This window comes from Scyliorhinus torazame, chromosome 14 (assembly GCF_047496885.1).
Source record: "Scyliorhinus torazame isolate Kashiwa2021f chromosome 14, sScyTor2.1, whole genome shotgun sequence".
Lineage (NCBI taxonomy): Eukaryota > Metazoa > Chordata > Chondrichthyes > Carcharhiniformes > Scyliorhinidae > Scyliorhinus > Scyliorhinus torazame.
The window spans coordinates 88,405,872-88,429,190 of record NC_092720.1 but is presented as its reverse complement, the minus strand read 5'-3'; the positions used below and the strand labels follow the sequence as shown (position 1 = coordinate 88,429,190).

At 53.0% G+C, this 23,319-nt stretch overlaps 1 long non-coding RNA gene across 3 annotated transcripts in view; it reads left to right on the top strand.

The window, feature by feature from the left end:
* LOC140389317 (uncharacterized) overlaps positions 1 to 23,319 on the top strand; it is a 301,865-nt gene that overhangs the window by 161,731 nt on the left and 116,815 nt on the right. For 2 of the 3 annotated variants that reach the window (XR_011934345.1, XR_011934344.1), the window contains one exon: positions 10,870 to 10,973. This is a non-coding gene — a long non-coding RNA (uncharacterized lncRNA). Of the gene's footprint in view, positions 1 to 10,512; positions 10,646 to 10,869; positions 10,974 to 23,319 lie in introns of those variants that run through there. The other variant, XR_011934343.1, reaches the window with a different exon arrangement.

Here is a 23,319-nt window from a genome sequence, read left to right as displayed (position 1 = left end):
CTGACGTCACGACGTGCGGCAACTGTGGCTCCCCCCATTTAAAGCGACAATGTCCTGCCAAAGCGCGACAATGCCTACGTTGTGGCAGGTTGGGCCACTACGCTGCCTGCTGTCGAGCAGCTCACCCTGCCAACTTGTACCCGTTTAAACAGCCTCATAGAAACGTTCAGGCAATTCAACCCACGTTCACCGAGTCCGATCCCAACGTCACATAGGCCAATGACACTGAGGACAGGGAGCCCTTCCGCGTTGCTGTCATCAACAAGAACAAGTTGTCCCCGAGTCGAATGCACCAGCTGCTGTCAGTGCACAGCATTGATCCGGACGACGAGTGGTGTGCCACCCTGACGGTCAACCGATCCCAGATCAGATTCCGCCTGGATACTGGTGCCTCCGTCAATCTCCTCGCATGGTCAGCATTCCAGACCCTGAAGGATAAAACACCTATTCTGCCATCCAACTGTCAGCTCGTTAACTATAATGGCAACGTCATCCCCGCCACGGGGTCGTGCCAGCTCGAAGTGACACACAACTCACGTAAAGCCATACTCCCATTCAAAATCGTGGGCTCCTCAAAGGACTCTCTGCTAGGCGCACAGGCGTGCAAAATTCTCCACCTCGTTCGGTGTGTACACTCTCTCTCTCCAGAAGGCACGTCCGATTTCCCAGATGCAGACTTTAGGGCGCAGCTCAACTCAATCCTCACACACAACCAGGATGTTTTCGAGGGCATGGGCACACTGCCCTACACGTACAAAATCCAGCTTAAACAGGATGCCACCCCGGTAGGTCACGCACCTCGCAGGATCCCAGCATCCCTCAAGGACCGCCTCAAGCAGCAGCTGCAGGACCTTCAGGACCAAGGAGTGCTTTCCCGGGTAACGGAGCCGACTCCATGGGTCAGCTCCATGGTGTGCGTCAAGAAGCCTTCCGGCGAGCTCCGGATCTGTATAGACCCGAAAGATTTAAATCGCAACATAATGAGGGAACACTACCCCATACCCAAACGTGAGGAGATCACGTGCGAGATGGCTCGGGCAAAAATATTCACCAAGCTTGATGCCTCAAAGGGCTTCTGGCAGATTCAATTGGATCAGTCCAGCAGGAAGTTGTGCACTTTCAACACTCCATTTGGCAGATATTGCTACAATAGGATGCCATTTGGCATCATATCGGCCTCTGAAGTCTTCCATCGTGTCATGGAACAGATGATGGAGGGCATCGAAGGGGTGCGCGTCTATGTAGACAACGTCATTATTTGGTCCACCACACCGCAGGAGCACATCAGTCGCCTCCAGCGCGTCTTTAAACGGATACGGGACCAGGGCCTGCGTCTTAACCGAGCCAAATGCTCTTTTGGACAAACCGAACTGAGGTTCCTGGGGGACCACATCTCCCAGTTGGGGGTGCGGCCGGATGCCGACAGGGTGGCAGCCATCACGGCCATGCAGGAGCCCACAGACAAGAAGGCGGTGCTATGCTTTCTCGGAATGGTCAACTTCCTGGGGAAGTTCATTCCCAACCTTGCTTCCCACACTACAGCTCTCCGGCACCTTGTCAGGAAGACAACTGAATTCCAGTGGCTTCCCACCCACCAGCGTGAATGGGAGGAGCTCAAGGTCAAGCTCACCACCGCCCCGGTACTGGCGTTTTTTGATCCTGCAAGGGAGACGAAAATCTCGACTGACGCCAGCCAATCCGGCAACGGGATGACGCCTCATCATGGGCCCCAGTAACCTATGCATCACGGTCAATGGGCCATGACCCCCACAGAGCAGCGCTATGCGCAGATTGAAAAGGAGTGCCTAGGCCTGTTGACTGGCGTTGACAAGTTCCACGACTATCTGTATGGCCTTCCCCAGTTCACCGTCGAGACTGACCATCGCCCGCTGGTTGGCATCATTCAAAAGGACCTCAACGATATGACCCCTCGCTTCCAGCGCTTTCTGCTCAAACTCCGGAGGTACGACTTTCAACTTGTCTACACCCCGGGTAAGGACCTCATCATAGCAGACGCTCTGTCCAAGGCAGTCAACACACCGTCCGACCCTGAGGGGTTTGTTTGCCAAGTCGACGCACATGTAGCCTTCACTTCTGCCAATCTGCCGGACACTGATGCACGCCTGGCCCACATTCGACGTGAGACTTTGTGCCGACCCCCTTCTGCAACATGTGATGCACCACATGACGGACGGCTGACTCAAGGGACAATGCCCACAGTTTTACAACTTTCGGGACGACTTGGCAGTCGTTGATGGTGTCCTCCTGAAGCTGGACCGCATCGTGATCACGCACAGCATGCACCGGCTTGTTTTAGGACAACTGCACGAAGGCCATCTCGGCGTTGAGAAGTGCCGGCAGAGGACCTGAGAGGCTGTGTACTGGCCGGGAATAAGTGAGGACATTGCTAACACTGTGCTCAATTGCCCCACCTGTCAGCGGTTTCAGCCGGCACAACCCCGTGAGACCCTCCAGCCCCATGAGTCGGTCACGTCCCCTTGGTCGAAGGTGGGCGTGAACCTGTTCCATGCGCTCGGCAGGGACTACATCACCATCATCGACTACTTTTCCAGTTTCCAGAGGTCATACGCCTGCACAACCCAACGTCATCGGCTGTCATCCGGGCCTGCAAAGAGAGACCTTTGCTCGCCACGGCATCCCGCTCACCGTGATATCAGACAATGGCCCCTGCTTTGCGAGTCAGGAATGGTCTTCCTTCGCCCGCTCATACAACTTCACACACGTGACGTCCAGTCCTTGCATCCTCAGTCGAATGGTAAAGCAGAAAAGGGTGTCCATATCGTTAAAAGGCTCCTCTGCAAGGCTGCTGATGCAGGATCTGACTTCTGCCTCACCTTGCTGGCCTATCGCTCGGCCCCACTGTCCACGGGCCTAAAGCTGGCCCAGCTGCTTATGGGTCGCACCCTCAGGACCACTGTGCCATCCATTCATGTCCCAGACCTCAACCATGCTCCGGTACTTCGGCGGATGCAGCAACAGCGTGAGCAACAAAAGGCGACACATGGGGCGGGATTCTCCACTCCCGCGCCGAAGTGCCCACGCCTTCGTGAACGCCGTCGAGGTTCGCGACGGCGCGAAATGGCCCTGATTCCGACCGATTCAGGCCCCGACAATGGGCCAGGATCGGGGCCACGCATCTACACGCGCCAGGCCTTGTCGCCGCGTAAAGGCTGCGCCGCATAAATGACGCGGCCGGCGGCGCATAACTGACGTCACCCGCGCATGCGCGGGTTGGCGGGCGCTAGCCTGCGCATGCGTGGTTGCCGTCCTCTCTAAGTCCGCCCCGCAAGAAGATGGCGGACGGATCTTGCGGGGCCGCGGAAGGAAGGAGGTCCTCTTTCAGAGAAGACGGCCCGACGATCGGTGGGCACCGATCGCGGGCCATGCCACATTTGAGGTACCCCCCGGTGCAGGATCCCCCCTCCCCCCCGCAGGCCGCCCCCCCCCCAGCATTCCCGCGCTGTTCCCAACGGCAGCGACCAGGTGTGGACGGCGCCGGGGGGTCCCGCCGTTTTGGCCTGGCCGCTCGGCCCACCCGGGCCTGAGAATAGCGGGGGTGCCGGAGAATCGACATTTTGGTTGTCTCCGGCGATTCTCCGGCCTGTGGCCCGCGGAACTCGACGGGGCCATTCCCGCCGCTTGGGAGAATCGCGGGAGGGCGTCGGACCGGCGTCCCGGGAAATTTTGGCGGCCCAGGCAATTCTTCCAACCCGCGCGGGAGTGGAGAATCTCGCCCATGATGCTCGGGCGACTGATCTTCCTGCCCTGGCGCCTGGAGATAATGTCCGCAGACACCTTCCGGAGGGCGGCTGGTGGACAACCACTGAGGTTCTCCGACAGATAGCTCCCCGCTCGTTCCCGGTTCGTCTGCTTGATGGCTCTATTTGCCGCCGCAATCGGCGCGCCCTTCATCTGGTTCCGCGCTCGCTACGTGATCCTGCACCGGTGCCACGCCCTCCTGTTGTCCCTGCAATGGACTTTGTTGACCTTCCGGACACCCTGCATCCTCCTCACTCGACCGTCGCCTGGCCCATTCCTCTACCGGTGGATCCTGACCCACCCTTGAGGCGGTCAACCCGAATTCGTTGCCCACCTGAGAGACTTAATTAATGAACCTTTTTATATTGGGCTCACTGACTTGTTCCGACATACTCTTTCAGACTTTTTGCCAGACTGTTTAAGATTTTGTTATTTCGTTCTTGGTGTAACATAGTTAGTTTCTGCACCTGGCACCTTCCTGTGTCTATATTATAGCCACATGTACATTTTGTTGTAAATATTTCACACACATGATTAGATGCGCTCACCACACTTCTTTATTTATTATCATGTAGGCACATATTCTTTGCGAAAAGGGGGGATGTCATGATATTTAGATCAGCATATCATGGTGCAATCAAACACACACTGATGGACATGCAGTAGGACCAACCAACACACACACAACATCGCAGCCAATCACCAGTGAGATCACACGCACTATAAAAACAGGGGACACTACAGTTCCCGCTCATTCCAGCAGCAGCCAGCTCAGAGCACCGAGCTCAGAGCCTGCCACTCAGACATTCACCATGTGCTGAGTGCCTCACCCAGATAGTGATAGGACAGGGTCCACAGATTAGCTGGTAATGCACGTACCCAAGTTGGAAGTGTGCTGTTATAGTTAAGTAGTAAATAAAATTGAGTTGCACCATCTCCAGCCGTGTTGGATCGTTTGTACACCATAACACCCAACGCGACATTAAGGATTTGCAACTTTGAAGGCATCTGTAATGCTAACATTGACAATCTAAAGAATAAGCTAGAGTAAATTGGAAATGAAAGTAAACTGATAATAACGGGTATTGCATCCGGTAATGTTGGGATAAACAAATTATTACCCAGGAAGCGTAAACATATTTATTTTCCAAAAGGTCATCTCTCTAATTAAAAAGATCCCACTGTCAGCAATACCTGGTTGTTCCCTCTGAAATAACACCATGACTAAAGTTTGGTTGGTTTTGGTGTCCTTGAACTGAAGTTAAATTCCTCTCAATGTTGCACCATCAATTGGAACTGAAAATACAACATTTCATGAAACATCAGTCTTCTCCCACTTATTTAACACCCTGTGTATTAACTTTGATTTGCCATTTGCTTCATACCCTGATTGGCCCCATTGCTGTTACTCATCAAAGAGACAAAAGAATGAATCGCGCAGTCTGCATTGTTTGCTTCCCTCGTGATAAATCAATACGTCAGCACACATTGAACAAGCCAGCCCACGTCATACGGGTATGCCAATTTTGTCATCTACATAAACACAAACACCTTCTAGATTTTCCATTGTTTCATTGTACGCTGAAAAATTTCCGAAGCAGATATGATTCCAAAGGGCATTCTGTTAAAACAATACCTTCCTAAAGGTATGTTGAAGGTACAGAGGAGTTTGCTGGAGTCATTTAGTTGCATCTGCCAAAAACATTGAGAAGCATCAAGTTTTGTAAAAATTCTGGCATTGGCCATTTCAGATGTGATTTCCTCACGCTTTGGTATTGGGTAGTGTTCTCTTCTAATGTTATGATTGAGATCATTCAGATCCATACAGATTCTAATGTCACCCCTTGGTTTTTTGACACAGACTAGGGTGCTAACCCAATCAGTCGGTTGTAGTACCTTTGATATTATTCCTTGTGCTTGAAATCTTGCTAGTTCAGCCTTCAATCTGTCTTTGAGAGGAACAGGTACACCTCTGGGTGGGTGTATCACAGGCTTGGCATCAAAGTATCTTGTACTTATATGGTAGTGTACCCATGCCTTGAAATACATCAGGGTATTCCTGTAAAAGTTGCTGGATGTCTTCTGTCAATGTAGCTGATTCACAAGTATTGAGGAAAATTCTTTGAGTGAGCTTCAAATCCTTACACGCTTGAGCACCCAATAGTGAAGAACGATTGTTGTCCACTAGCTTGAATCTGATTTGTTTGTGAATGTCTTGATTGGTGGCACTCAAATAACATGATCCATGTGATATAATTGGATTGCCATTATAATCTTTTAAAGAACTCGCTGGAGGAATTATGTCATGGTGACTTTTAATCATAGACAAATCTTTGGAATTAAGAAGATTCACTGAAGCACCAGTGTCTAATTTGAATAAGATTGGAATATTATTAATATGGACAGTAGTCATCCATTCATTGCTGACAAAGTTGAATTCTTGATCTTTTGTTGCTTGAAGATCCTTTTTATTTTCATTTAGAGCTTTTTGTGTTGTTTGGAGATTCTGTTTGCTTGCTTGCAGAGTAGTCTGCATAGATGCCGCAACCACTCCAATGAAGAAAGTATTTTCTAACGAGAAAATATCATTTGTGTGAAATCTTGTTGAGTGTTGATTTGTTCATCCTTGTCAACAGCTCTCACGTTGTGATTCATTTTATGTGCAGGAGGAGGATAACTTGCAGATGATTGACACTGAGAAGCATAATGGTTAAGCTGGGAACATGTCAGACAGCGTTTTCCAAAAGCAGGGCATCGTGCCTTTAAGTGGGCGTGACCACACCTATGACACATCATCACGTTGTCGTTACGACGTATGTTTGGTGTTCTTCTTTTTCGACATCTCGCATTTCTGTGCGTAGTGCGCATGTCCCGAGCTTGAGAATGCGTGTGCTGGGTAGCTGCTGTTCCTTACAGTCTTCTGTGCTGCCCGCGACACCATTTTAATAATTTTAGCCTCATGGAATACTTTTGCATCTTTTGCCTTGGAATAAAATTCTAAATACTGACTTTTGGTCTGTTCACTGGAGATGCACTTTTCTATCGCGATTTTCAACGTTAAATCGTTTTGCCGAATTAAAGCTTCTCGCACAGTATCATCAGTAATTCCATAACAATTCGATATCTTATAAGAGAATCAGGAAGATACGCATAGTTACATGTTTTAGCTAAGAGTCTGAGATCTGTAATGAAGTTATTCACTGGTTTACCAACTTTTTGAACACGCTTATGAAACTTGAAACTTTCTAAAATTTCATGAGTTTGCATCTTGCAATAGTCATCGAATTTCGCGATAATTTGATCAAACTTCGACTTATCTTCAGTCGCAGAAAAATTAAACGAATTATATATCTCAATTGCTTGGTGTCCTGCTCGGGACAGAAGCAAAGCGATTCGTCTTGCATCAGGCGCAGCGTTTAAATCATTAGCTTCCAGATAGAGTTGAAATTGTTGTTTAAACAACTTTCAGTATAAATTCAGATTACCAGTGGTTTTTAGATGTCTTGGAGCTTGAACTTGATCCATCGATACTCTGTCTTTGTTGAAGATTCCGATTTTGTCATGGCTTCAGTAGTCGAATAGTTGATTCTGATTTTTTTTTCTTCTTTTTTGCTCCAATTTCTTTACTAATCTTTCTCAAAAGCCTAAATAATCCTGGTACCATGTTATATTACCTTACGTAATACATATATTACTCTTTTGAACCAGCCGAGTTGTTGAAATGAGCAGTAATCTTCTTGTAAATATAAACTAATTTATTGAGTAATATAAATAAATATTATGAGTTATTTTCCTTAATACTCAACTAGTAAAATAACGAAACAATTGTAGAGATAACTAATTAAATTATATAATACAATGTTTTCATAACAATTAACTTCTTCTCTCTCTAGCTTCACTATGTCTGGTCTCTCTTCGTTCCTGAGACACACTCTCATCCGAAAGAGTGGGTTCTGATTAATATAGGTTCTGATAGTGAGACCTGTAGCGTTCAATTTCCTGTACTAGCATTACATATATTGAGCATGTATATTGATATACAGAGATCACTACAACTCCAGTATAGACGATTGTACAGTGCCTAATTGAAAGACATCATGCTGTTTCTTAAGATTCCATTGAGGTTCATTAAAATGGTGTCGGACACTTCGGACAGAAGTGTCCGAGTGGGAGTGGAGCAGAAAATTCAAATGACAGGCAACCATTAGCTTGAGGGTCATGCTTGGGTGTTCTGCAAAGGGATCAACCAAACGGTATTTGGCCTTCCCTGTGTAGAGGAGACCAGATTGAATGCAGTGCCTGCAGTACACAAAATTGAAATCAGTATTGTACAATTAAATCGTTCTTTCCCTTGGAAGGGGGTTTTGGAGCATTAGATGGTGGAAATGGAGGAGGTAAAAGGACAGGTGTTACATCTCCTGCACTTCCACAAGGAGGTGGCATGGGTGGGGATGGGATTTCAGGAAGACGTGTTCAGAGTAATTTTTATCAAACAAATATTCATTCAAGGAATGTGGGCATCATTGGCATGGTCAACCTTTATTGCCCATCCCTAATTGCCCTTGAGAAGGTGGTGTTGAGCTGTCTTCTTGAACTATTGCAGTTTATATAGTATAGTAGACCTGCAGGAAGGTAGATCCAGGATTTTGACCCAGTGACTTTGAAGGAACAACAATATATTTCTAAGGCAGGATGGTGTGTGGCTTGGAAGGGAACTTCCAAGTGGTGGTGTTCCCATGCATCTGCTATCCTTGTTCTTCAAGATGGTAGAGATCATAGGTTTGTTGAAGGAGTCTTGGTGAGTTGCTGCAGTGCAATTCTTGAAGATGGTACACACTGCTGTGTGTCGATGGTGGAGAGAGTGAATGTTAAAGGTGGTGGATGGGATGCCAATAAAGTCGGTTGCTTTGTCTTGGATGATATTGAGTTTCTTGAGGCGCTTTTGGAGTTGTACCTATAGGGGTAATTGGAGAACATTCCATCACACTTCAGACTTGTACCTTATAGATGGTGGAGGGGCTATGGGGAGTCACGAGATGAGTTACTCACCGCAGTATTCCCAGCCTCTGATCTGGTCTTGCAGCTGTAGTATTTATATGGCCAGTCCAGTTCAGTTTCTGGTCAATGGGAACTCCAAATTGTTGACAATGGGGGATTCAGCAATAGTAATGCTATTGAATGTCAAAGAGAGGTGGGGGGGGGGGGGGGGGGGGGGGGTGGGGTGGGAGGGGGAGGTTACATTGCTGACTGGTTACATAAAAAAAGATAAGATGAAAGATATACTTGGCGTGGATGTGGATGTAGAATTACTGCCATGGTACAATGATCAGAAGGTAAGGGTTTTACACCTGCAAGAACAGATATAGAACCCAGCAGAAGCATCCAAGGTGTGAAAAGGATTGTGTTTGTGACAGCACCAAATGGTGTGGTACTGTGGAGGAATCTATCTCATCTCAGGGGACTCTCTTTTAGCCATGCACAAGACAACTAACCAGCATCGCCTACGCATACCGGCATACATTTTAAAGATGAAGAGAAACAAGCAACACGTCGACAATTGAAAACAATCATTCCAAACGTAATCGAGAACACACCCACATGTCATTGCCACAAAGTCTGGTCGACTTAACTGATGATCAGTAGAGTTTCAAATGTAGACAATACCTTGAAATGGAGCATTTAAAATGTTCTTGTTCCAGTGAAGGTTTTATGTAAATAGTGTCATTGTTGTCAAATTTATTACACTATTCAATGTTTCTTCATATGCCTCTTAGACCAGAATTTCTGTGGAGTGTCAATCACCGTTGGGGGAATGGATGGTGGTGGGGACTGCTGGTTGGGGACACCAGGATGGGTTGGGTGGTCAGTTGGATGGGGGCATAGTCAGGGGTAGGGAAGATAGTCAGATGGTAGGGAGTGAGGCTTTACCTCGGGAATGGGGGTGAAGAGAATGTTGGGGGTGTCTGCGGATGGGTTGGTGAGGGGGTCTTAGTTGAAGATCCAGTGGGGAGTCGGGTTGGGGGGGTGGGGTTATTAACGTAGTTGCCAAGGAGTTTCATGTGGTTTCAATCCTTCTCACGTACCTGGATAACTATTCTGCTAAGAGAGTCGGAACGATCTGAAACCTCTAATTTAAATTGGATGGTTCCAGGTGCAGGGCAGTTGCCCATCAGAAGTTTAAACTTCCCGGGCAATTCCTGTGCAGTCCTTGTGAGGGCAAATCCGGGTGGGGTGGAGTGGGGTCACCCAGCGCATATTTCCAGGGACCTCCCCCCAACTATCCCCTTCTGGTGAACAAAAATTCTGGGTCTTTGTTATACTATCTGGGGTTGCTGTTTCAGGGTGATGAAATGATCCATCTTTCTAAAAATGAGACTTTCATGCGGGACAAGGCCCATGGAGTTGGATTAGGCTTGAAGGCACCAGTTCCAATGATCCAATAGTTCAGAGTGTAGATGGGGGACAGACAATTGTTCCTGGAAGGTCTCTTTCTGCTGCTACGTGCTTGGTAGTAAGAAGGTAGTTAGGCGGAATACAAAGAAAAGGTAGGCAGCATGGGCTGAGTTGGTGTTCTCTTCGGAGGTTAAACAGGGACGGCAGAAATCTTCCAAAAGCTAATAATTAAAGGAATTCAGACAGCTCAGCTCTTGCTCATGTGACACTGGATTCAGGTTGATTATTGTTGAAAGTGATGGAGCTGTAACCACAGGACGCCATGGTTACGGCTCTCAACAGAACAACTCTCGGTGGGATGGCTATTCCTGGGGCCAGGGAGGCAGCAGCTAGGGAGGATACAGTTCCTACAACCAGTGACATTGAGTCTTGGTCTTGTTCTGAGATCCAACTTCCTCCCTTTCAGTTACGGGTACTTTCTTTTTTAGTGTTTAGGAGAGAAATGGAGATCTCTTAATTTCCCAGCTTTGTGTTTCCCCAGCTGGATTACAATTATTAATTTGTCCCTGTATTTGTCTTTAATCAGAATCACCTCAGAGATCTGCCTGAACTTAGGGAAAATCCCTTCCAGGGATTCACTCCTGTTAAATGCAAAGATGCTCCTTAAATGTCCGCTCTCTCTTCTTTTCTCCACAGGGAAGTGTGTGTTCAAGTGATTCCACGTGATGAGGGGGCGCAGCCAGCGGCAACTGTCAGTTAACAGCCCAATCATTTTAGTTTGTAAAACCAGCATAAACCAGGTACTATGGACAACCATTTATTCAATTTTAAAGTTTAAGGTAGTAATTATGTATGAATTCTGCCTTATCTTTGTATTCTGCCTAACTATGGGTGGGATTCTCCGTCCCGCCGCATCGGTTTTCTGCCGGCTGTGGGATTCTGTATCCCGCCAGCCGGCCAATGGTGTTTCCCATTGTGGGCAGCCCCATGCCGTCGGGAAATTCCAGGCCGTGGATGTGCTGCCAGCGCAAGAGAGAATCCCGACTGTGGAGAATCCAGCCGTATATCTCTATACTCAGTGATATTGGAAATTGGGAGGCTACAGGAAATTGGTAGTGTTTCGGTGGCATGGCTGCCTCACAGCACCAGGGACCGAGTTCAATTCCAGGCTTGGTTGACTGACTGTGTGGAGTTTGCACTTCTCCCCGTGTCTGCGCATGTTTCTTCCAGGTGCTCTGGTTTCCTCTCATGTTCCAAAGATGTACAAGTTAGGTGGATTGACCATGCTAAAGTGCCCTATAGTGTCCAGGGATGTGCAGGTTAGATGGGGTTCCAGGGATAGGGTGGGGGAAATGAGCCTTGGTAAAGCGCTCTTTCAGAGGGTCGGTGCAAACTCGATGGGCCTAATGGCCTCCTTGTGCACTGTAGGGATTCTATGGATTATATGGATACTAATTACTGGGATGTGCCACACTGCAGGGACAAATATCCAAGTATATCTAATTAATTTCCAACGGCAACTTCTATCTGTGCCGCAGATATCTGGGACTTAGTTAATTTTCAACAGCAATTAATTTTCAACAGCAATTAATTTCCAACAGCATTCTATCTGTGAGTGCTTAAAACACTTGCTGTGAACCCACTTGAAGCTAGTTGAACACTGATCCATGAGGGGCTCAACACAAACGATGTCAGATGAACGCTTGCTGTTCACAACTGATGTGATTTCTACAGTTCTAAAGACATAAATGTTTGCAATTTATGTGGTTTCAGATCAGTTCCTTCGCTTGATTACTTAATCATGACTAAAAAAATTGTTTTCTGATGCCAAATTTTGCAACTGAGTACAAGTCCACATTATTGCCCGCTGAATTCTGTCAACTGTTTCCGGGTCAGGCAATGTCTTCATTGCACCTGTTTTGTGTCAATTTGCCTCAAACTGGATTTAAAGTGAAAGCAACACAGGATATCACATTAACTAATTAAAATTTGGAATGTTTTGGGCAGCACAGCACGGTGGTGCAGTAGTTAGCACAGCTGTCTCACTCCGCCGAGGTCTCAGGTTCGATCCCGGCTCTGGGTCACTGTCCTGTTGAGTTTGCACATTCTCCCCGTGTTTGCATGGATTTCACCCCCCAACCCAAAGATGTGCAGGATAGGTGGATTGGCCACGCTAAAATTGCCCCTTAATTGGAAAAAACGAATTGGGTACTCAAATTTATATTTTTTTAAATTTGAAATGTTTTGAATGTATTTGACCAATGTAGCCATTTTCATTGATAAATTGCAGGTAGCACAAATGGGTGCTAAGATGCACTTTGTTCATAGCAAGCTATCACAAACCATTTAATTGCTGCAATTCCAAGTTTTGCAAGATTTATATTTGGATACTTTTTTATTTCCATTTTCAAAATTAATTGTTGGGCGCGAGTTAATGTAAAAAAAAAACAGAGTCCCGTTTTGGGTCCGTTTAACGGGGTGTTTCTCGGCACCTGCAGTGCCGTGAATGACCCTGCTATTAAGAGGAACTCTGTTCCGGTTTTGGGCCTCGGTGAGGAAAGCCCCGACGAAGCCGCACTTACATTCATTTCCTGCACTGACAAGCAGTGTTGTCCATTGTCGCCACTTTTGTTTGCTTTAGCTGGCTATGGCATTGTGGTCGTCCACCAAATGGAGGGGGATAGCGTCTGGGGGAAGGGAGCATATAGTATCCTATTATGTGGACGATTTGTTACTCTTTGTCATGGACCCACTCTCCAATATGGGGGGTGATAATGGAGTTACTCAGGAAATTTGGCTCCTTTTCTGGGTACAAGCTGAACCTGGGCAAGAGTGAATATTTTCCAGTGAACCTCCCCCGGGGAGGGGTGCTGATCTCGGGAGGCTCCTGTTTCTTCCGGCTAGGACTAGCTTCCATCATCTGGGTGGCTGGGCCTCGCTCCATAAACTTACTTTGCTAGTCCGGTGGATGGATTGAAGGCCGATTTGAAAAGGTGGGGCGCCCTCCCTCTGACCTTCGTAGGTAGGGTGAAGACAGTGAAGATGAATATTCTTATGAATCTTATGAATATTCTCCTGAGGTTTTCGTTTTTGTTCCAGTGTCTCACAATCTTTCTTCCCAAGGCCTTCTTTTGCAGGGTTAGTAAATTGATGGGCTGGATTCTCCTGCCCCTCCATGGGCGAGCCACGTAGAATGGAAAAATCCATTGACCTCGGGCGGGATTCTCTGGTCGCCAGGCGAAGGCGGCCGGAAAACCCACCCAATATCTACTTTTGTTGGGGCTGGTAAGACCCCTCGTATTCATAGGACCTTTCTGCAAAGGGATAGGCAGTTGGGTGGATTTGTACTACCTAATCTGCTGTGTTACTTTTGGGCACCAAATATTGATAAGGCGCGGGGATGGTTCAGTGATCCGGGCAGATGGAGGAGGTTTCATGCTTGGGGTCGAGTCTGAGGGCCCTGGTTACTGCACCACTCCCGTTTTCCCCTCCAGGATTCTCTTTGAGTGTGGTGGTGATAGCCACTTTGAGGTTTTGGAATCAGTTTCGGCAGCATTTCAAACTGAGCTCCATGTCACTGCTGGCTCCAATTTGCAGGAACCATAGATTTGTGCCATCTGGCTTAGATTCATCATTCAGGTCACGGGAGAGGGAGGGGTTGGAGAGATTTAGGGACATGTCTCTTGAAGGTGGATTTGCATGACTCGACGCGTTGTTAGACAAGTTCCAGCTCCCGAGAGGGAATGTATTCAAGTACTTTCAACTGCAGGATTTTTTATGTAAGGAGCTTCCTTCATTTCCCCTGGTACTCTCGCCCTCATGTTTAGGCATGGTCCTGTCCTTGGCCAAGTTAGGGGAAGGTAGGATTTTGGATATTTATGGGCATATGTTGGTGATGATGTAAAATGGAAGTGGGAGGGGAGCTTGGTTTTGGTCTTTTAGGAGGAAGGTGTGGAGTAAGGCTTTCCAAAGGTTAACTTTACCCCCTCATTTGTGAGGTTAAGCCTGATCCAGTTCAAGCTGATACACAGGGTGGATCTGACCAGGGCGCATATGAGTGGATTCTTGCCGACAGTGGAGGATAGGTGTGAGCGGTGATCTTGTGAGCCGGGAATGACATGCACATGTTTTGGTCTTGTCCCAAGCTTGTTAGTTTCTGGGTCTCCTTTTTTGATACGATGTCAGGGATTTTGGGCAATCAGCTGGAGCTGTGCTGTTGGTGGCCATTTTTGGAGTATCAGACTTCCCAATGCTGCAGGTGGAGGCGAGAGCAGATGTCCTAACCTTTGCCTCACTAACAGCCCAGTCGCAAATTCTGTTTGGGTGGAAATCCCCGGTGCCGCCTAAGTCTTCTGTTGGTGGAAAACCTGATGGAATTTCTGTACCTTGAGAAGATCAGGTTGCACCATGAGGGTGTCGGTGGAAGGGTTCTACTTAAGATGGCAGCCTCGCATCTCCTTTATCAGGGAACTGATTACCACCAACTGTTGTCTTATAGTTAAGATTTTGCTTTCTTTATGGGGATGAGGGGTGAGGGAAGGGTGACTGAGTATTGGGTGGATGTAGTTTGAGTATAATATTGTGTTGTATTGTTGTTTTTGTCATAATGAAGATCTTGTTTGAATTAAAATATTTTTTAAAAATGTAAATCTGGGTCACGCCCATTGTGGCCATACGAGGCCATAAGGTCATGACCGTTATATCTCAGTAATACCTATCTTTTAAAAATCAATGGTTACTGATCATGGGATATAACATAATTAAGTGATTTGTAAGTATTGAGAATATCTTCTGAAAATTCTGTGCAATTTTTGAAATGAAAACCGTCGCTCTGAGTTTTACTTTCTGATTCCATGGGTTAATTATAAAATAGCCCTGTTTGGCGGGATTCTCCTGTACCCGGCGGGGCAGGGGGTCCCGGCGGGACAGAGTGGCATGTACCACTCCGACGTCGGGCCGCCCCAAAGGTGCGGAATCCTCCGCACCTTCAGGGGCTCGGCCCGCCCCGGAGTGGTTGGCGCCCCACCGGCCGGCAGGATAGGGGCCTGGCGCCATGCCAACCAGCGCTGAAGGGCCTCCACCGGCTGGCGCAAGTCGACGCATGCGCGGGAGCGCCAGCGTATGCTGGCATCATCCCCGCGCATGCGCACAGGGATTCACTTCTGCGGAGGACCACAACGGTCGATGCAGAAGGAATAGAGTGCCGGGCCAGGCCACCGTGGAGGCACCTCCCAGGGCAAGATCCCCCCGCGACCCCCCAGAAACCCCGGAGCCCGCCCGCACCGCCACGTCACGTCGGCAAGGGACCTACTCTGATTTACACCGGCGGGACCGGCTACAGGTGGGCGGGACTTCGGCCCATCGAGGGCCGGAGAATCTGGGCGGCCCCGGCGCCCCTTGAGCCACGCTGGACCCCGCCATTCTCCGAGGCGGGCGGCGCGACTCATGCTGGGCCGGTTTTTGGGGGGGGCATGAGAATTGGGAGGACAGCGGGGGCAGGATTCACGCCTTATATATTTTATTTCTAATCAGTAATTATGTTAAGTAGCCATGGTCCACGAAGGACCATAGGCATCTCTCATTATCAAAGAGAGAGAGAGAGCGACAACGGTTATATAATTAGAGGGATATCAATCAACATTACATGTGGGCAAGGCAAGGAGAAAGGCCCCCATGAACTACTGTAGCTGGTACAGGGATTGATACTGCACTTCGGATCCACACTCTAGCCTTCTGAGCTAACAAACCCTCAAACAACCACATTTGTAGTAAATATCTTGGATCTTGCATTCAATCCTTATTCATGCTTCAAGACTATATAAAGATATTGGGATAAAAACTTGTGTTGGATAAATAACTAATAAAGTGTCTCACTCCTTAGTTGGCTGGTTGGCTGCACGTAACTAATCATGTCTAAAAATTTCCAGGATCAATATATCTATCTGGGCTGAATTAGCTGATATCATCTGAGGCGTTAAATGAGCTGCCACAGTTTGCTTTAGCTCAATTGGGTGGGGAAGCAACAAATGAACTATAATTCCTGTCCCTATTCACCATCAATTATCCTACTGCAAAGTCCAAGTGTAAGTGCGTGATTTAACTTGGATAACATAAGGCTTGACTCAGATTCTCTTCACAGTCTATGTGCTCTGCGATTTAAATAGATAGACAGTCAGGTCTGGTTGAGGGCCCAGTCTGGTCTCCTCAAGCAGGGGCGATAATGAGGTCTGCACAGGAGATAGTTGGGTCAGGAGGATAGTTGGGTCACATTGGTGGTGGTAGCTGGTCAGGGGATAGTCAAGTAAAAGAGATAGGTAGGTCAAGGTGGTAGCCGGGTGGTCAGGGGGTTAGTTGGGTCAGAGTTGTCAGGTCAGGGGGATAGCTGATGTTGTTGCTGGACAGTCGGGGGCTGGGGGTTATTGTGGGCTCAGTTGCGTAGCTAACCAGTTAGACTCAAGTTTAATCTACATAATATTTCCAGCGTAATTATTTAGGTAAATCCCACAGAACTGTCCGTTGTTTCCAACTCTAGCTCAGATGAAGACATTCATGGAGGATCCGGGGAGTGGAGAATTGCTCGTTGGAAGTTGAGACATTTTGGGCATCTTGGGCGAAATTCTCCGTTATCGGCGGAAAATCCGCCGATCGGCGCAAAAAACGGCGCAAATCCCACTTGCGTCACGTCATAAAAATGGGACGATAGTCTCCGGCCCGAAATGGGCTAGCAGCGACGTAACGGGATTCGCGCTTGCGCAGTGGTTCACGCCGTGCAGCATTATACGCGCCGCACGGCGTGACGGCTCATAAGGCCGCGCAGCCCCCCCCCCAACCGACCGGAACACCCGACCGCAACACCCGACTGGATGGCTGGCCGTCGCTCAGCCCGGAGGTTCGAGTCACGCGATGTGGAAGCGCTCCTGGACGCGGTGGAGCAGAGGAGGGACGCCCTGTATCCCCCCTCCCCCATATCCCCCTCCCCCATATCCCCCTCCCCCATATCCCCCCTCCCCCATATCCCCCATATTCCCCCTCCCCATATCCCCCCCTCCCCCATATCCCCTCCTCCCCATATCCCCCCTCCCCCATATCCCCCCCAATATCCCCCCTCCCCATATCCCCCTCCCCCATATCCCCATATCCCCCCTCCCCCATATCCCCCCTCCCCATATCCCCCTCCCCCATATCCCCCCTCCCCCATATGCCCCCCTCCCCCATATCCCCCTCCCCCATATCCCCCCTCCCCCATATCCCCCATATCCCCCTCCCCCATATCCCCCATATCCCCCCTCCCCCATATCCCCCCTCCCCCATATCCCCCCTCCCCCATATCCCCCATATCCCCCATACCCCCAAGTGAATCCAGCCCTAACCTTAACCTCTGCAATGCACGCGCAACCGATGCCTAACACTGTTGCCTTTTACCCCTGCCACCACCCCTCCCCCCACAGGAGAAGCGCGCACACAACAATAGGGAGCATGTGAGGACTGGAGGAGGGCCCGCTGATGAGAGGCCACTGACCGTACACGAGGAAAGGGCCCTGGAACTGGCTGGCGGACCTGAGGACCGGGAGGTTGCTGATGCAGAGGTCGGGGGCCCACGAGCAAGTGAGCCACCAACAGCCCGTCCCCATATCCCCCCTCCCCTATATCCCCCTCCCCCGTATCACCTGATCACTGCCTGATGTCTAACCATGCATGCTTCATTGTGTATCGCAGGACCAAACGTCCAGGCACCCATCCCCGCAGATGCACACCGCCCGCAGGATGCCCCTCGGAGACCACAGGAGACGGAGAGACCCGCACCCTCCAGCATGCGACGCCCGCAGGATGCCCCTCGGAGACCACGGGAGACGGAGAGACACGGACCCTCCAGCATGCGACGCCCGCAGGATGCCCCTCGGAGACCACGGGAGACGGAGAGACCCGGACCCTCCAGCATGCGACGCCCGCAGGATGCCCCTCGGAGACCACGGGAGACGGAGAGACACGGACCCTCCAGCATGCGACGCCCGCAGGATGCCCCTCGCACACCACGGGAGACGGAGAGACCCGGACCCTCCAGCATGCGACGCCTGCAGGATGCCCCTCGCACACCACGGGAGACGGAGAGATCTGGAGCAACAGGGAGACGACACCCCCGTCACGTGCAGGAGCGACCACCCAGCGATGAGGGGGGCAGCCACAGGCCAAGCGAACATCTGCCGCCCAGATGGATCCCGGGTTCCTGCAGTTACCACACCCACACATAGATCCGATGCAACCACCGACAAGGAGACGAGCGAATAGGGTAACGGGTGGCTTGCGGCGGCTGCGGTCGCAGGTGGAGGAGTCCACCCGCGTCCAGGAGCTGGGAGTGGTCCCGGTCATGCGTGCCACCCAGGCTGACACCGCACGGGTGGCGTCCGCGGTGGAGGCAATGGGTGCGACGGTGTCAGACATGGGGAACGGTTTGCGAGGCCTGGGGCCTTCCGTGCAGGCGGGGTCTGTGGCCCAGGAAATGGCTGCCCTCTCACAAGAGGCCATGAGCCAGTGCCAGCGCCAGATGGCAGAGGCGCTCAACGCCATAGCCCAGTCTCAGCAGGCCATGGCCCAGTCTCAGCAGGCCATGGCCCAGTCTCAGCAGGCCATGGCCCAGTCTCTGCAGGCCATAGCCCAGTCTCTGCAGGCCATGGCCCAGTCTCTGCAGGCCATGGCCCAGTCTCAGCAGGCCATCGCTGAGGGCATCGGTGCCAGTGGCCATGTGCGAGCCGGCGTCGCACTGTCACAGACAGGGTTTGACAACACCCTGGGCTCCATGGCTGCAAACCTGCAGACCCCTGTCGATACCAGCACGGGCCTCCAGGACTGGCAGCGCCAGATGTCGGGGGGGCGTCGGATGGCCAGTCCGTTCGCATCCCCCACCCATGTAGAGGCCTGGGGGCCATCGGGCACCCCGAGGGAGGAGGAGGTGGTGTGGTCCGTCCCGGCTCCCTCTGTAGGGGAGGTCCCAGTACACCGCGACACCTCGGACTCCCCCCCTTCCGTCCCAGGTGCATCGGGTGGGCAACCGGCAGGACAGGCTGGCAGCTCGTCATCCCAGTCGCCCGGGCCGCAGCCTGGCCCATCTAGGCCAGGACGCCCCAGGAAACGTCCGCCAAAGGGATCCAGTGTCAGAGGGCAGGAATCACAGGAGTCCACCTCCAGTTCTGCTGTACCGTCTGGGGAACCACCTAGACGTAGTCAAAGGGCCCGTAAGGCCAAACAATTAGACACTGAGTAAGTTGGCACGGGTGCAGGGCACAGATGAGTTTTAGGGGCTAGGGCACGTGCATGAACTCCTTTGGTTATTAAAGTCAATGTTACACCTACCGAAGCTGCCTTTGTGCTCTGTCCAAAGTGTGCGGGCGTGTCATGTACGTTGAGCACAAGTGTGTGTGTGAGGGGTGGTCTTACCTCAGCCCCAGGTGAGTCTGCCCCCTTCCCCCTGGGCCGCCATCAACATCCCCCGGGCAGAGGACGGGACCGTGCGCTGCAGTGTCACAGCCGCATGCAGGGATGGTCCGGGTGGATGGTGGTACTGTGGCCATGGGTCAGACATAGTCCAACGATGTAGATCCAGGAGCTCATCGCAGGGCGGGTTGTCATCATCCTCCATGGCCTGCGATAGACACGCGTCCACCCGCAACTGGGTGAGCCCGGGCTGTTGTGCCGCCGGTGGATCGGCAATTGGGGGGGGGGTTGGTGTGCATGCGGGTGGGGTGTGTGGGGTTGGGGAGGGGGGTGAGGGTGCTGGGTGGGTGGATGGGTGGGGGGTGTGGGTGGTCGGCTGTTGCCATGGTTTGCGGTCTGTGGCCATACTACCCGATTCCCACGCCCATCTAGTCAGTGAAGCGGACGGCTATCAGTCTGTCCCGTGCCCGCTGGGCCAGCCGGTAACGGTGGACAGCAACCCGCCTGTGTCTACCCCGTCTGCCCTGACCATTGCCCCCATCCCCCTCATCTGGGGAGGACTGTGCCTCTTCCTGCTGCTCCTCCACTCCGCCCTCCTCTGCCTGCGGCACATCGCCCCTCTGCTGGGCTATGTTGTGCAGGAGGCAGCACACCACAATGATGCGGCCGACCCTATCTGACCGATACTGGAGGGCGCCCCCAGAGAGGTCCAGGCACCTGAAACGCATCTTCAGCACGCCAAAGCACCTCTCGATCACTCCCCTTGTCGCTACATGGGCATCATTGTAGCGGTTCTCCGCCTCATTGCGTGGCCTCCGTATAGGCGTCATCAGCCACGATCGCAATGGGTAGCCCCTGTCGCCCAGCAACCAGCCCCTCAGCCAGGGATGGCGTCCCTCGTACATGCCGGGGATGGATGACCGCGACAACACGAATGAGTCGTGTACACTGCCTGGGTGACGGGCGCAGACGTGCAGGATCATCATGCGGTGGTCGCAGACCACCTGTACGTTCATCGAATAGGTCACCTTCCTATTAGTGAACACGGCCCTGTTATCTGCAGGTGGCCGCACGGCGACGTGCATCCCATCGATCGCGCCCTGGACCATGGGGAACCCGGCAACGGCAGAGAAGCCCACGGCCCGGGCATCTTGGCTGGCCCGGTCCACGGGGAAGCGGATGTAGCGGTGCGCCATGGCATAAAGGGCATCTGTCACTGCCCGGATGCACCGGTGCACCGATGTCTGCGATATGCCGGACAGGTCCCCACTCGGTGCCTGGAATGACCCCGTTGCATAAAAGTTCAGGGCCACCGTAACCTTGACGGACACGGGGAGAGGGTGTTCCCCCGCCAGTGCCACGCGGTTACAGGTGTGCCAGCAGGTGGCAGATGTGTGCCACGGTTTCCCGGCTCATCCGGAGTCTCCTCCTGCATTCCCGGTCCGTGAGGTCCTGGTATGACTGCCGGGGCCGGTACACACGGGGCGCCCTCGGGTGCCTCTGTTGCCGTGGGGCCGCGACGTCCTCCTCCCCCTCCTCGTCCTGTCGGTCAGGTGTCCCTCCAGCCTGGGCGGCTGCCGCCTGCCCCTCTGCGGCAGCCTGCGCCGCCTCTCTGGCACGCTCCTCCTCCTCCTCATCCAGGGCAACATAGACATGAGCGGCTGCCACCACGGCGGCCAACATCGCTGGATGGTCTGAAAACATGACGGTCTGGTGGGGGGGGAGTGGAACGACGACATGTCATCATTGCCCATATCCCCTCCTCCCCCCAGCCAGGTGGCATGGACCGCATGGGTCCAACTGTTGGAGGCTGGCACGTGGCCAGGTGGACCAACTCATTTGCCCTCCCATCACCCTCCTCGGCACGGACCCCCACCCCAACCTCCACCCCAGCACGGACCCCCTCCCCAACCTCCACCCCAGCACGGACCCCCTCCCCAACCTCCACCCCAGCACGGACCCCCTCCCCAACCTCCACCCCAGCACGGACCCCCTCCCCAACCTCCACCCCAGCACGGACCCCCTCCCCAACCTCCACCCCAGCACGGACCCCCTCCCCAATCTCCACCCCAGCACGGACCCCCTCCCCAACCTCCACCCCGGCACGGACCCCCTCCCCAACCTCCACCCCAGCACGGACCCCCTCCCCAACCTCCACCCCAGCACGGACCCCCCCAACCCCCAACCTCCACCCCGGCACGGACCCCCTTCCCAAACTCCACCCCGGCACGGACCCCCTCCCCAACCTCCACCCCTGCACGGACCCCCTCCCCAACCTCCACCCCGTCACGGACCCCCTCCCCAACCTCCATCCCGGCACGGACCCCCTCCCCAACCTCCACCCCAGCACGGACCCCCTCCCCAACCTCCACCCCAGCACGGACCCCCTCCCCAACCTCCACCCCGGCACGGACCCCCTCCCCAACCTCCACCCCAGCACGGACCCCCTCCCCAACCTCCACCCCGGCACGGACCCCCTCCCCAACCTCCACCCCGGCACGGACCCCCTCCCCAACCTCCACCCCAGCACGGACCCCCCCCCAACCCCCAACCTCCACCCCGGAACGGACCCCCTCCCCAAACTCCACCCCGGCACGGACCCCCTCCCCAACCTCCACCCCAGCACGGACCCCCTCCCCAACCTCCACCCCGGCACGGACCCCCTCCCCAACCTCCACCCCGGCACGGACCCCCTCCCCAACCTCCACCCCAGCACGGACCCCCCCAACCCCCAACCTCCACCCCGGCACGGACCCCCTACCCAAACTCCACCCCGGCACGGACCCCCTCCCCAACCTCCACCCCGGCACGGACCCCCTTCCCAACCTCCACCCCAGCACGGACCCCCCCCAACCCCCAACCTCCACCCCGGCATGGACCCCCTCCCCAAACTCCACCCCGGCACGGACCCCCTCCCCAACCTCCACCCCGGCACGGACCCCCTCCCCAACCTCCACCCCAGCACGGACCCCCCCTAACCCCCAACCTCCACCCCGGCACGGACCCCCTACCCAAACTCCACCCCGGCACGGACCCCCTCCCCAACCTCCACCCCGGCACGGACCCCCTTCCCAACCTCCACCCCAGCACGGACCCCCCCCAACCCCCAACCTCCACCCCGGCATGGACCCCCTCCCCAAACTCCACCCCGGCACGGACCCCCTCCCCAACCTCCACCCCAGCACGGACCCCCTCCCCAACCTCCACCCCAGCACGGACCCCCTCCAACCCCCAACCTCCACCCCAGCACGGACCCCCTCCCCAAACTCCACCCCGGCACGGACCTCCTCCCCAACCTCCACCCCAGCACGGACCCCCTCCCCAACCTCCACACCAGCACGGACCCCCTCCCCAACCTCCACCCCAGCACGGACCCCCTCCCCAACCTCCACCCCAGCACGGACCCCCTCCCGGCACTCCCCCGGAGCCCAGCCTACTCTAACCACCCCCCCGCCGCCGCACACACACACACACACAAGCCGAGACACACCTCTCCTCACGCAATCAGTCTGCGGCCACGCCATTTCCTGCCCAGAGCCAACCCCCCAGGCCGTCACTCACCTCCTCGCTGGTCGGCGTGAGCCTGGAGCACCGGGTCACGCCGATGAAAAGGAGGTTTGATTCACGTCGACGTGAACGGTCATCACGTCGACGGGACTTCGGCCCATCCGGAAGGGAGAATATCGGCAGGCCGAAAATCGTCTGCCTTGCGCAGAC